Source organism: Peromyscus californicus, unplaced genomic scaffold (assembly GCF_007827085.1).
Source record: "Peromyscus californicus insignis strain IS unplaced genomic scaffold, ASM782708v3 Scaffold_1__1_contigs__length_55948999, whole genome shotgun sequence".
Classification (NCBI taxonomy): domain Eukaryota; kingdom Metazoa; phylum Chordata; class Mammalia; order Rodentia; family Cricetidae; genus Peromyscus; species Peromyscus californicus.
Window position 1 is genome coordinate 12,759,735 of NW_026294492.1, and position 12,191 is coordinate 12,771,925.

The window sequence follows — 12,191 nt, forward strand, 5'->3', positions numbered from 1 at the left end:
ACATGCATAGACATTCGTATGGACCTACAGACACGGGCATCTGCATATGGGAGTACACACACACACACATACACACACTCTCTCACTCTCTCTCTCTCTCTCTCTCTCTCTCTCTCTCTCTCACACACACACACACACACACACACACACACACACACAAATATAATTTAAAACCAATGATGTAAATGAAATAGGTCATGGACTATGTTTATTGAGTGTGGCTCCCAATGACCCCGTCCAAAGCCCCATTTTCAGTCTGTAAGTTTCAGGATTTCGTGGATAGCTCTCCCAGCTCATTTCTTCTCTATTGAAGGAAGAATCTTTTTCAATTTCACTGCGGTAGGGTAAGCCTTACTTGCCATTTCTGTCGGGCCCCTGTGTAATTGTAATCTTTACCTTCTGAATTAGCATTAGATGATTTAGAGCTTTTTAAAAATCATTATCTAATTAATTTGTGACGAATTGTGCCAGTTGCCAAGAGAACCAGCCTTAATGGGATCTCTTTCAGCTTCCACATTCGTTAATTCTCTTTGAGAGCCATAGGCTTATTCATGACCTATTACCATTAATAATGCTTAAATGAACTCAGATGTAATACTTGATCATGCATCATTTATCCTTTGATACATTTAGGATATATTTGAAGTTCATACACTGGAGGATGTCCAAGGCATACAGAAATATTAACCATTATTCACATATCAGAAAACATTACACAGGAGCTATTCCCACATGGGAGTGCATGTGGGAAGCTGTGTGGCTGACAAATGGTAGTTGGATTTAGGGTTCCACCATCCAACAGCTCTGGCACCGTTTCCCAGAATGAGCTTCCTAGTTCCTTGCTATAAAGCTGCCTGATGATTTACAGGATTAGTTTCTATGAAAATATTCAGTGGAGGCATCTATACCTTCACAATGCACCCTGTAGGATACTGAAAAAAAAAATCTTTCAGGAGGATGAGAATGGCAAGGAACAAGAGTAGCATACAGGGATCATGTCACTGCAGAGGGAAGTGAGAGAAAGGCCAACCAAACATTTGGCTCATCCACAGCTGTCTCCTTTAGTACCAGCTCAGCACGCTCTCTGGAAACAATCTGAAACTTAGACATGGAGCCTGTGGCTTCTCTTCCTTTCCTCGCTGCTTCTGTGGGGATGCTCTGTCAAGAAGTGTGGCTCATTTTTCCATATAGAGTTGGGATTTTCCCCTTTATGATCTCCCAACACCAAATTGAGAAGTCCAAACATCTCTATTTAAAAGAGAAGGTGTTTAATAATTTCAGGAAAATTTCTTTTTAGCATAGGACTCTTGTGAATATCTTCTCAAACAGGAGCTTTAGTCGTTAAGGACTGACACCATTTCATATGTGACTTTTGTCACAGATATACTTCCCACTGGATTGACCATCAGATGTGCAGACAAGAACTAAGAAGGACATTCAGGGCTGATAGTTACTTAGTGATTGAACACATGACCCATAGTAGTTTTAGATCTAGTCTCCAACTAGAGGGCACAAGGATTATCTCTGTAGAACGAGAGGCAGTCAAACAAAACACAGTCTGCATGATTATTCTTGCTTTGGTAACTGGAAACAAAGGTAAATACTGAAGGCAAGTTGCTTTCTGGCATTCAGGAAGCAAGAAAACTCCAGGATTGGTTGCTGGCATTGGAACTTGGGTATGAAAGGGGAGATGGAAATAGAAAGATACACAGAGGTAGAAATCTCCCATAGCCTCTGCGAAGCTGAATTTGAAACAATTTATAGTTATTGTCAACAAAGATTCTCTTGCATGTGAAAAGGCCGTGGTGTCCCTGACATCTTGGCTACATGGCAAACCATGGCTGTATGTCTGCAGGTGTGTCCGTGGAAGGATGTGTGCATGTTTTGTGATAATACTGCAGACTGCTTCTGTGGGTGTCAACCTGAAACTGTCATAAGAACTGCCTCTGTCAACCAGTGACATCCTTGAGGTGAATTTTAAGTAGACACTGGCTCAGGATTCTTCTCTTCCTTGGGTTTCTTCATAAGTAATATCCACACTTGTCTCTCAGTAGACTGATGGATGAATAGGCAGATATACATTTCACAGTGTTTCAGTAATAATCTGTCCATCTCTACAGTTCCTGCAGATCAGTGCTATTTTCATATGCCAGAAGCCTTATTAAAAAATGATAGGCATCAAATAGGTAGAAACAATGATGGTTTAGAAGTCAAAATGCTCAGGGTTCAGGTGCCTGTGACTGGCAGTGTGTGTCCTGAGCTCACTACAATTTTTATGAAAGTCAAATTTGTTTGTTAAGCAATAACAATTACCCTTTTCACAGCTTCTTTTGTTTGCTATGTAATTCTGAAAATCATTATTTTCTTCATCTGTAAGATGGAAATAATGTTGGGGCCCTCAAGAGGCATTTACAAGAATTAAAGAAGATGCTTCCATTTGAGGTGTTTACAATGAGTTCTGGCAGAAGGAAAGTACAGTCTATGGTAGTTTGAATGTAATTGGCCCCCATAATTTTCTAGGGAGTGGCACTATTAGGAGGTATGGCTTTGTTGAAATGGGTATGGCCTTGTTAGAGGAAGCATGTCACTGTGCAGGCGAACTTTGAAGTTTTTTATGCTCAAGATACTACCCAGAGTCTCAGTTGACTTCCTGTTGCCTGCAAGATGTAGAACTCCCAGCTACTCCTCCAGCACCATGTCTGCCTGCATGCTGCCATGCTCCGTATCATGATGATAATGGACTGGATCCCTGAAACTGCAAGTGAGCCCCCTCAAACTGTTTTCCTGGTAAGTGTTTCTGTGGTCATGGTGTCTTTTCTCAGCAACAGAAACCCTAACTAAGACCCAGTCTATATTGGCTTTAATGCCTTCAGAGATGTTGATGGACGGTGATTTCCACTGCGAGTTGTTAACGTGACAAATATTTGTGAGGTGGCAACTGTTCAGACTGGTTGTAATGTGGAAGACTTTAGTGTTTTCCTAGTGAAGCATGTGGAGGCAAAAGTTAGGTCCTTGTTCAACATTCATGAAATTTTGAGTTAGTGATGCATTTAATATTAAGTTGTAAAGAAATGAAATACTGAAAAAAGTAGAAGAAAATTCTGGTGAATAAGTGAAGAATATTGACAACAGCTGTATGTTGTCAATACACACATGCACACAGTACACACACGTGCACACATGCATAGACATATACATACACACACACACACACACACACACACACACACACACACATACCCCACACCCTAGTTCTTGGAAACCTTTTGATTTCTCATGGCTTTTATGTTAGCTTATGAGGAAAAATTTGTACTCTGTTCTGTCATTTCTCTGGAGTGGATTGTGTGGAAATATTTAGTAATCCATGCTTGTTCTCCACTTATTATGTATGAATTAGAAGTCTTTTCCTTGACCACTTTCAAATTTAATTAAGAATCTAGGGTTTTAAAATGTTAATTTCCTTTTCTCTTGATTACTTTATGATTTTTTTTTTTGGTTCTCTGATTTCATGTTTATTTTACATTTTAGTAAAAGGCATCACAAGCAGCTAAAGTCCTAAGACTTCTCCATTATGTTACTCTACATTAGCATAAGCATGTGTGTAAACAGCAGCAGGTAGGCCATTTCCCAAGGACCTCAGATCATTACTCAGCAAGGTTTTCAGGCAAGCAACACTCTCACAGAAGAAAAAACAAAAAGGTATGTGTTCTGTAGAAGTGTCTGCTCAGTTGTTTTTTTTTTTTTTTTTTTTTTCATGAGCATAGAAGGCAGATAGACCAAAACCACAACCAGATTGATTTGTCAGAAGCACATGCATAAACATCAAGAGCTTTTAGTTGTTTGGAGAAACAAAGAGAACAAAATAGCTCACCTTCTCAGGCAGAAGTTTAGATACTAGCTTCCTAACCATTCCTGATTGGTTTTCTGAGTGAGGGAAAAGGAATTCTGATCTTAAAGCTTCCACCCTGCAGAATTCTGATCTTAGCAAAGAGCTGCTGGTTTTGAGTCTTTCCTTTCTCCTTAGCTTTAAATTGTATGTGGTAGGGGCTGGAGAGATGGCTCAGAGGTTAAGAGCACAGCTTGTTCTTCCAAATGGTCCTGAGTTCAATTCCCAGCAACCACATGGTGGCTCAAAACCATCTGTAATGAGATCTGGTGCCCTCTTCTGGCCTGCAGGGATACATGCAGACAGAACATTGTATACATAATAAATAAATTTAAAAATAAATAAATAAATAAATTGTATGTGGTAATCATTGACCCTGGTCTCATCCCAACAAAATTGGATGCTTCTTTTGTGTTTAGATTTAGGATCTGCAGAGGTTGCTGTAGACTGACCATTCATACAGAGTGGCACTCTGGGTCTCTAGAGCATTTAAGAGACCCAAATTCAAGCATATTCCTCAGAGTGTAGAGGTTCCTTCCTGTTAAATGATGATAGACGTAATTGAGAGCAGAATGAAGGGACAAGTGGTCACCCTAAAAAAGCATTGGTTTTGAAGAACCCAAGGGTAGATGTCAGAGCACTCACAAACTGAAAACAGAGAAATGAGGTGAATACTAACCAGTAGGGGCAGAGGCTACACAGCACCATGAGAGGGACTCTGTCTAGCATGCCTCACCACCTCAGTGAAAATGACTTACATCACCACTTTGGTAAAGCAGGCAGTGTCTCAGATATAAAACCTCACCTTCCAGAACTCATTTTATCTCCTGGGCTGTACAGCTGACAGATGAAATAACTCCACTCTGCAACTGTAAGAATGAGGAATTATACAACACATGTTTTGCTTCCATGAGTCTCTCCAGAACCTCTCTATGAGGCCTGACCTCTCTTGGCTTCCTTGAAGAAGCTTGATTTTATGACCTAAGGGCTAGAGGCCCTGGGAAGAAGGTCCTCTGACCCCATGAGCTCATCTGGGAAGTTTGTACATCATGTCTAAAATTATCTGAAGGTTGACAATTTCAGAATAACCTGCCTGACAATTTGCTTATGAAAAAAAAAGTGTCTAGGATTTGAACATCGCTGCTTTACCACCTCACATGTACCTCTGCTCCTAGTGCGGCATTGACAGGTTAGCTGGCATGGCCTTGGCATTGTGGGTGGCAGTGCTGGCTCTGAGTTCCACCTTAAAGGTTCCACCTTAAGGACTGTGCTGAGAATTTTAAAATATGAAATGATGTTAGGTACTACTCAGAGTGCCTAACGTCGTTACCCTGGGGCAAAAGCTATCTACCTAAAATAAAAGCTGTGCAAGGTCGAGGAGTGCATACTGACTCAGGTTGTCACTGGAGCAGGGAGGACAGATGTAGAGGACGTTAGGAAGAAGCACACTTTCTTCCCACATTACTTGGCAGCTAAAACAATCCAGTGAAAAAGGCTGTGGTACTCACCCATCATGCACAAAGACTTGGGTTGGATCCAATGGATGAAAGAAGAAAAAAAAGGGGGAAGAAGGGAGAGAGGAAAGATGGCAGTGAGGAAGGAAATCCTCATGTACCACCTCTATAGATTCTTTACTTGTGGGTCCCCAAGATCCATTTGGTTCTTTTCCGGTATTGCTGGATATCTAATCTCACTACACCACCTTTAGTCTTGACCTGAATCCTAGTTAAACTCCTACCTGTCCTAATCCAGCTTCAAAAAACAGCAGCCGAACCCAAACAGATCCCAGCTTCCCTGGCAAACACATTTAACCTGAGGCCACACGCAGCCCAGGCTAGCTATGGGTATAGCCTAAGACAAATGTGCATGGTTCTTGCACATGAACATTATAGATGGAATCATCTGGCACATGGTGAAAAGGTTGGACATTCTTAGACTGTCTTCAGAATCATCAGAGCTCCAAAACCCTAAGAAAGCTCTCCTTTTTCTATCTTGGCTTTCCATGGTTTTTCCTTCACTTCATTAAATCAATCTTATCTAGTAGATTTGTGCTGAAAGGACCAAGCAGATGCCATAACAGACTGCTCAGTCTTCTCTCAGAGATCAGGCCTCAATTTCAGTTTCCTGGGACTTGAGCAAGCAGTTTCTGGGAGGGCCATGAACATAAGACATAGTCCTTGCAGTAGCTCCCTTTCTGCATGTACTCTGATTGTTCAAGGTTCAGCCAGTTGTTTACTGTCTGGGACCCCTCACCAACTTAGAGCTACGTGCATGGGTCACTGTGAACGTGTGAGGGCAGCCAACCTTCATGGCAGCTCAAGGACAGAGCCTGGGCCACTGAGTCAGCCCCCACAATCAGTACGTGCTAGGCCAGCCAGCCCTCATGGCAGCTCAAGGACAAAGCCTGGGACTTGTTCAGGCCTGCCCCCAAAATGATAACTGTAACCCCAAACCAGTAAATTCAAAGGTTACACACCCTCACCCAATCATATAATGCCAAGGTTTGTACCACACTGCTTGAGGTGTTTGCCTTTAAAAACCCGTCACCCTGAGAGCTCAGGGCTCACCTCCTTTACCTGGCTAGCCAGTGTGTTGGACACGAACCAAGCCCGGGCTTGTAATAAACCCCTGTGTGTTTTGCTTCGGATATCGGCTCTGTGGTGGTCTTGCTTGGGGGTTTTGCAATGCAGTCACAACAGTGCTTGGTTGGTGGTCTTTGGAAGTAGAAATTTTTGCCCATGTATGTAGTTGGCATATTATTATATGATATTGCTTAAATACATGTATGCATTGTGTACTCAAAGGGTTTATTTGAATTATATGTCCTGATCACAGCTTATCAGTAAGAGAAGCCAAGGCAGGAACTTTGTGAAGACAAGCAGGAAAAAGGTGTCCAGAAATCCAGAGATGTATTTCATGCATCCCAGGTAATTTTATTCATTTGTCATTTATTTGAAATAAGGAGAGATTTTGTGGGGATATGCTGGTGGTGAGTGGGAGGAAATGGGACGAGATCATAATTTTCCAAGAAATCTAAGTTCTATTGTTGATTTGCAAAGTTTATGCATTCACAAAGCAATCAGATACTAAGGTTAGGTAAGTGAAGAAAAGCAGAGAAAATAATCTCTGTGGAAGGGGGATGTTGACCTTCTGAAAATGAAGTTTTTCAAAGCAAAAATGGAGAAATTGCTTCATATCAATCAAAAAGTGTTGGAGAAATTCTTCACTGAGCTCAATTTTGGAGAATGGAGACAGAGTTAGAGTTCTGGTTTCTGCTATGGGGGCAGTATGGCCAGGACAGTGATACACAGCACAGAAAACCTCAGTGGGTAATAGGAAGTCTAGAAAACCAGAATGATACAGGTCAGGGTGACTGCTGTATGCTGGTACCTGGTACCTTTTCCCCAAGAGTAATACTGAAAGATCTCTCCAGGGGTGAGGGGGCATCAATGTTCCCATCTTGATGGAAGAAGTTCACATGTCAGTTTAAAGACAGATTAAATAAGAATGGGAATGAAGAGGCAGAATATAATTAATTCATGGTTAGTGAATCCTATCACTTTTCAAAGAAACACAGTATGGTACATTTGCAATATTATAAGTACTATAGCATTTGGAAGAGAGAAAGTGACTAGGACAGAGGTTGAGAAAGGTTTGGTAACAGCCAAGCCCTGAAATGGTCTTTGAAAGATGAGTAGATTAGAAAGGGCATGCAACACTTAGAACAGTTTGAAAGCAGAACATGAGTCTAGGTGTGGACTAAGGTCTGCGTGCTAACTAGCAGAAATGTAGCTGGACCTGGTAGACATTATGCTGTGTTAAACAAGCTGGGCCTATGTAAATACTGCGTTTCTAGAAGTTTGAGTAGAAACTCACCAGTGTTACCAGAGACTGATAACTGGTTGAGGAGAAAGGAGGGTTGAGGAAAGACAGGTCAACAGGTCCTAAGTCACAGTGAGGTTATAGCTAGAAAGGTTACAGTTAGATAGACATTCTTTTGCATATATAGTAACTGTAGATGATAATGATGCGCTCTGGATGGAAATTGTGGTGAATACGTGTAATCCTTGCACTTGGGAGGAGGCAGAAAGGGCAGGAGTTCAAAGCCATCCTTGGCTACATAGTCACAGGCCAACTATATGAGACCCTGTATCAAAAATCAAAGCAAAAAACACCACACTAAGCTAAGGGAGAAAAATTTTAATGTTCTTGTCATAAAGAAATGGTAAGTGCTTTCTGTTTTCTTGGTTTGATTGATATATTAATTTCCTTAATGTTTGAATGTAATTGGCCCCCATAATCTCATAGGGAGTGGCACTATTAGGAGGTGTGGCTTTGTTGGAGTAGGTGTGGTCTTGTTGGAGGAAGTATGTCCCTGTTGGGGTGGGCTTTGAGGTTTCCCATGCTCAAGATACTGCTCAGTGTTTGAGACTATTTCCTATTGCTTTCTGATCAAGAGTACCAGCAGGCCAGGTGATGGTAGCTCAGGCCTTTAATCCCAGCACTTGGGAGGCAGAGCCAGGTAGATCTCTGTGAGTTCGAGGCCAGCCTAGTCTACAGAGTGGAATCCAGGACAGGCACCAAAACTACACAGAGAAACCCTGTCTCAAGAAAAAAAAAAAAAAAAAAAAAAGAATGCAATAATGCTGGGCAGTGGTGGTGCACACCTGTAATCCCAGCACTCGGAAGGCAGAGGCATGTGGATCTCTGTGAGTTTGAGGCCAGCCTGGTCTACAGAACTAGTCCAGGACAGGCTCCAAAGCTACAGAGAAACCCTGTCTCAAAAAAACAAAAAAAAAACAAAAACAAAAACAAAAACAAAACAAAACAAAAAGATGTAGCCAGCACCATGTCTGCCTGCATGCTGCCATGCTCCCCATCATGATGACAACAGACTGAACCTCTGAACTGTAAGCCATCACCTGAATTAAAAGTTTTCCTTTGTAAGAGTTGCTATGGTCATAGTGTCTCTTCACAGCAATGGAAACCCTAAGACACTTTATTTCAACATCACACAAGAGGATTTTATGTATTAATTTTTTCAAGAAGAGAAACATATTTCATTTTACAAAAAAGCATGTTTTTAAGACAAAGGAGCTAAAACAATAGTTAACCATTTCTGGCAATGAGGTTGGTCCCTGACAGGTTCTGGATATTCACTGTATCATCATTTTTGTACTTCTCAATGTCAGATTAAATGGTAAGCTTCTGGAATCACAAAGACTTGGGGACCTACACAACACAGGCATGCCTTCATTTCTGCCTTTGGAGTACAGTACCAATAGAATTTTCTTCCCTGATGGAAATGTTTTATATCTGTTATTGAGCACTTGAAGTGTGGTGAATATATGGAACTGAATTTTGACTTGAGAGTTTGGGGTAATTCAAATTTAGATCCATACACAGACATGTGGGTAGTGACCACAGTATCAGACAAAGCAGGACTGACTGACTTAGAATCTCTAGTAGATGCTGGCATGGTATTAATGATATTCCTTTCACTGAAATCAGTCTCTAGAAATTAGCCATCTTTAGAAGTTGGGCTTACCATTTTTATTAGAAATTAAAGAAAATGAAATGAAAGATAATGCCAAACGCAGAATCCCTTGGTACTGAATGTTTCCAATTTCTGGTCTCCATCAGTTGTTGATAAAGGAGCTTAAAAATCAAACTATGGCCAATACTCTTGCTTGTTTACCAGAACTATAAAGCAAGACCCTGTTGCTGAAGACACCACATAGCTGTAGGACACAGAGAAATCAGTCTGGAAGTGAGCTCTAAGCTTCTTCCTTGTTGGTTAGCTTTCATAGTATGGGAAGGTGTTGTGCAGAGAGCAGGGAGAGAACAGTCATCAGAGGTCTTACCCAGAGGTAGACTTTGTATACAAAAACAGTGACTCTCCAGGCAAGATATGACCACTGTTGCTGTCTTAGTTTGTTTTCTATTGTTGGAATAAACACCATGACCAAAGTCAGCTTGGTGGAGGAAAGGGTTTATTTGAATTATATGTCCTGATCACAGTCCATCAGTAAGAGAAGCCAAGGCCGGAACTCAAACGGTAAGGAACTTGGAGGTAGGAACTGAAGCAGACCATGGAGAAATGCTGTTGGCTAGATTGTTCCTCATGGCTTGCTCAGCCTGCTTCTTATAGATTACTGCCCACTGACCAAGGAATGACACCACCCTTCCTGGTCTAGGACTTTCTACATTAATCAGGAAAATACATTATAGAGTTGATTACAGGTGTTTTCTCATTTGAGGTTTCTCTTTCCACATAACTCTAGTTTGTTATGAGCTGCCAAAAAAAAAAAAATCAATCAGCATAGATACATTAGTGGCATGGCTTTTATATGAGTATGCAATGGCTTTCTGGTTGCATTTGAGGTCCAAATGGAGTAAAGAATTTATGGTACCATAGACAGGATCAGTAGCCCAAAGCTAAAGAAGTCATATGCCTTACGGGGGGACCTACTGCTATTTTGCTAAATGAACATGCTGTCAACTTGCCTTCCAACTATTTATGTTTATACCTAGAAATTGATTCCATACTCAGCCTTGGCCAGATAAGCTTCTTTTTTGCATTGAGAAACAGTTAATGCATAGACTCATAAATAACCACAATGCTACGAACAAGTGATGGCAGAGTGTTCATCCTTAAACAAGACATCTGCGTCACCCCCTCAAAGGCTCCGGAAACATGGTAGAAGAGAAGACAGAGAACCTTGAGATTCAGTAGATGGGGAGAAATTCTGAGAAATGCTTCTTATGGGCAGGCTGTGTCTATTGCACTGATGAACAAGAGCAGCTGTGGTTGTTTGCACAAGACTTACACAAAAAATTGGGCTGTCAACATTCCGTCATGATGGGGGAGGGCTTCATGAGGCTCTGCCCATTCTCAAGGAGTTACTAGTAATTTCTGCCAAGGAAGTGGAAGTCATTTTTCTTTTGTATTTTAACCTTTGGTAAGCTGTAGATGAGCCAGTAAATAGCCTCCCACTAATGTTCATGCAAGCAATCCTAATGAAACTCAATGGTTCTTAAAAAAAAAAAAAAAAAAGGTTCTCTTAGTTATCTTTAACCATCACCTGAACAAAGCCTAAAGTGACGTGAGAAGGAAGTCCACAACTGGAGAGATTGCCCAGATCAGGTTGGCCTTTGCGCATGTCTGTGTCAGATTATCTTTATTGTTAATTGATAGAGGAGGTCTAAGCTGATGTTGAACATTCCTGGGACAAGTAATACTGGCTGTGTAGTAAAGCTAGCTAACTATCAGCCTGAGAATAAGCTATCAAGCTGTACTTCCTTGTAAATGAGTAAATTCTCTGTTCATGGGTCATACTGCATGGAATAGCACAGTCCTTTCTTCAGGTTCCTGACTTGAGTTCTTGCCCCAATTTTTCTCAATGATGAACCATGACCTGAAAGTATAAGATGAAATAAACCCTTTTGTCAGAATGTTTTATCACAGCAACATTATATCGCAGAAACTATAGCACAACAGGGCTTGGGAAGCAGAAAGTGTTCAGTGGTAATAAGAGAAGATAAGAGAGAGTTATGGTCATGAATATGATCAAAATACTTTACATATATATGCATGCAGATATGAAAGTGTCAAAGAATATTAATAAAAATCAAATTTTTTTAATAAACAACAACACAATGCCATCAAACTAACCAACCAACCCAACAGAACAAACTTTAGAAGCACTGCTGAGCTGCTTAAATGATGATAGTTGATAGAGGTGACCACTGAGTACCTGTTCCTGCTGCGATTTGTTAGAACAAAATCTATTTCAAGTAAAGCTAAGCAGTTTTGCATATTTCATTCTCATGCTGTTGATTAAAATGTTGCCATTTACTCATTAAGAGATTTACGACATCTGTCTGAATATACATCAAAGGCTGGTGGGTTTCTGATGTCCTTTTTTTTTTTTTTGAAATTAGAATTTTTACTTTCCTCACAATATTATGTACTGAGTCCTGGGGAGGGATGTGTAAGTTGAGCCTGGTCTTTTGCTTAGGGCATCATTCACTGGTTGAATCTGGCATTGGTGTTCTAAGAGGGTTTAGGATACAATGGGCCAGTTCTTAAGGCTAGTAGCCAGGTTCAGAGACCTAGTCAACTTCTCCGTTGTCTCCCAACCGCTCAAGCTGATGTGTTATACGTACTTTCTTTGGAAACATCAGACTGAGTTTTAAGATACCCAGGCACAACTGAATGGAAATAGGAGCAGCAGATCCCACCCCTCGACTTTCTACTGGGCCCTGTTTCCAGAGCTAGCTTACAGTATACATTTTATCCCAA

General features: G+C 41.0%; 1 long non-coding RNA gene across 1 annotated transcript in view; it reads left to right on the plus strand.

Annotated features, from left to right (window-relative positions):
- The first annotated feature begins 142 nt into the window (after nucleotides 1–142).
- The window catches only part of LOC128115347 (uncharacterized), a 40,877-nt gene continuing 28,828 nt past the window's right edge, over nucleotides 143–12,191 (plus strand). Inside the window, exons 1-2 of the long non-coding RNA XR_008220133.1 lie at nucleotides 143–2,787; nucleotides 6,722–6,813. This is a non-coding gene — a long non-coding RNA (uncharacterized LOC128115347). The remainder of the gene's footprint in view (nucleotides 2,788–6,721; nucleotides 6,814–12,191) is intronic.